Genomic DNA, 3,228 nt, shown 5'->3' with positions numbered 1-3,228 from the left:
ATTCAAAGCATCTCCTCCATGGATGCACCTTGGGCAGCACCAGCGCCCAGCCAGGGCTGCACCCAAGATGAACCAAAATGGCCCCAAAATGCACGGCCGGGCACGGGGTCTGTCCCTGGGATCAGTTCTGCTCCATTTGCACCTTGCAGTTCATTGTCCCATTCCAGCTTTAGCCCAGGCAGTCCCACCCTGCTTGTTTTTCTCTCTCCAGCCCACGGGGTTTGTGCTCCTGGGCTGAGATTTGGGTCATTTGTCCTTGGTGCCCAGCTGGAGCAGGAATTGTTTTGTCTCCCTGCTCTGTGCACAGAGCTCACCATCCCATAATATGAAGCTCAGACCCAAACACTAAAGCAGCACAGAATGTGAAAAATAGAAAAGCTCAAATTTAAGGCATCACACCCGGGGCACAAGTTGTGCCTCCTGTGCAGGGGAATTGCTGGGCTCAGGCCCTGCCCGTGGCTCTGGGGCCATTGCTGGGCCTGGAGCAGAGCCTGGGCCTGCTCTGACCTCTGCACACAGGGACAGCCACAGGGACAGACACAGGGACAGCCAGGGACAGACACAGGGACAGACACAGGGCCAGGCAGGGCTGAGGCCCCTCTCTCTCCCTGGGCTCCTCTCCAGGCTGAGCAGCCCCAGCTCCCTCAGCCTTTCCTGGGCACGGAGCTGCTCCAGGCCCTTGCTCAGCTCCAGGAGCTCCTGGCCCTGCTGTGCTGAGGAGCCAGAGCTGGGCACAGCAGCCAGAGGTGCCCCAGGGTGGGCACAGGGGCAGGGTCAGCCCTGACCTGGTTGTTTCCTTCTTTAATAATTTTTTTTAATTTATTTATTTCATCCCACAGCAGTCAAGACGTGCCCTTCTTGAGACAGGCTCCAAAAGGCCCTGTCACTTTTGTCACTCTTGCTTTTAGCCCTTCCTGATTGTGGGTGGACACCAGGAGGAAAGCAGTGAGGGAAGGGCTGTGGGAGCATCCAGGAATGAAGCAGGGCTTCCTTTCTTCCCTGTTCCCTCCTCTGTCCCTGTTCCAGGCTGACATGGTGTTCCTGAGGCCTTGGGGACACGGCATTGTCCCAGGGGGATGCTCTGAGGCTGCCAGGTGGCATCACCCCAGCTCTGGCTGTCCCTGCCTCCTTCAGCCCCAAATCAAACCATCCTGGTGAGGGGCAATGGCCACTGCAGGGACAGGGACAGGATCCTTGTGGAAACCCAGAAATATTCCACCAGGAATATTCCTGTGTCTGCTCCGGGGTGCCCTGACCCCCAGGGCAGCACTGACTCTGACCCTCATTCATGGAGAAAGTTTCCCAGACTTCGAGATAGACTGGAATCCACAAAAGTGTGAAACAGATTATAGAGAGCAGTGTAGGTGTGTCACTGGGTGAGAAATTGAGGTTTGGGGATTTTAGTGTGTTGTGGATGGAAGCAAGATGGAGGGCACAGGGTGTTGTCCTGGGTTTGTTCTTCATGCTTCTGCTCCATGGTTTTGGGTGGCATTTTGTAACTGGGCAGAAAAGTCCCCATCGCAGCTCTGTGGGATCAGTTATTGGGTTAAAAGGGAAAATAATCCAGGTGTCAGTTCTTCATTGGATAGTTCAGTCTTAAAAGACCTTGGAACAAGAGATTGTTGGCCATTTTGTGCCTTCTAATGAAAAGCTGCTGAACTCACAGTAGTGACACTGTTTTACTGAAACAATAAGTGATTTACTGAAATAAATAATAAGTGTTTTACTGAAATAATAAGAAATATTAAACACCTGCATCCAAACACAAAACACCATCTTGAGTGCCTTCAACCCAGACCCAGAGAAACCGATAGATCCTGGCTGGGGCTGGGCCAGGAGGGATTTAGGTTGGGTTTTAGGGCAAGGTTCTTGCCCAGAGGGTGCTGGCACTGCCCAGGCTGCCCAGGGAATGGGCACGGCCCCGAGGCTGCCACAGCTCCAGGAGCTGCCAGGGATGCCCAGGCTGGGCTTGGTGGGCTCTGGGGGTCCCTGGGGGTTTATTCCCACTCGGGAATTCCTGATTCTGTGACCTGGCAATCCCAGTGTCACTGAGCAGGGGATTCTCTGTCCCAGCCCCACAGCAGTGACATAAACCAACCCAACCACCAAATTTACCACTTCCCCCTGAACAAAGTCCCTGTTAATGGAGCAGTTAGGGTGGCAATTATCACTTACATCCCAATTACCCACTTCAGGGCTTCTTATGTCATTACCTTCCCAGTCACCACATTCGAGATTCGAGCTAAAAATCGTCACAAAAATGTTTATTTTACTCATGTTTTCACATTTATTTTAAAATGCCAACGAAAAACATAATGAAATTCAGAACATAATGAAATACACAGTGACAGTAGTGGGGTTTTTTAACTGCTGTATTATATTACAGCTAAAATTAAGTCTGAAATTTAATATTTTATTTTCATCTAAATTAAATGTTTTGTAGGTTTCTTTTTTTTTTTCCAAAACCAACTCTCCACAGGGAATTTGGTTTTCTCCCAGTCTTACAAAAAGTGACAAAGATTAGGATTCTTTTTATAACCAATACCATCCCCAATTTAAATAATCTCTTTTCCTTTCCACTGGCTGATGAATTCCTGAGCATGAGCTGAAGTCCCACACCAAAGTTGTATTTCTGATGTCAAAAATACTTTCCAAAAATGGGTAATTTTAGCTCTGCTGGAACCAAGAGAGAAAAACTTGCCCAAATCAAAGATGGCCTCAGGATGGAAAGAGAAAAAAGTGAGAAATTTAGAAAAATAAATTAAGACAATAATTAAATTAAGAGCCTTCTACTCATCAGAAGAGAGTCAGTACAAGAGCTGGTGGTTTCCTGCTAAACCAGGGAGAGACTTTGTGAAAACTGATGGAGTTTGGGGTTGGGCATTAGGAATTCTCAGCCAAGGCTGAGTTAATCCCACTCCCCTCATGGCTTCTGCCTCATCCCAGACACCATTCCAGGTGGAAACGGGAACATTGGACTCTGTAGGATCAGGATTTCTTTAGGACTTGGAGATTTATCAGTGTGGTTTTATCAGCTGCATCTCCCTGGGGTGGGGAGGGAAAAGCCAGGAGGGAAAAAAAGCTCCAAGGGGCTGGGACAGAGTGGTTGGGAAGGGGACAAAGCCACCAACCAGATCCTGAGTGGTCAGAATTTGACTTTGCCTTCTCTTTTTGGGATGTGGAGCCCCCCGTGCAGAGGGAAGGACCCACCTCAGCCACCTGCAGGAG

This window comes from Geospiza fortis, unplaced genomic scaffold (genome assembly GCF_000277835.1).
Source record: "Geospiza fortis unplaced genomic scaffold, GeoFor_1.0 scaffold96, whole genome shotgun sequence".
Taxonomy (NCBI): domain Eukaryota; kingdom Metazoa; phylum Chordata; class Aves; order Passeriformes; family Thraupidae; genus Geospiza; species Geospiza fortis.
The sequence above is the reverse complement of the archived record's forward strand: the minus strand, read 5'-3'. Positions refer to the sequence as shown.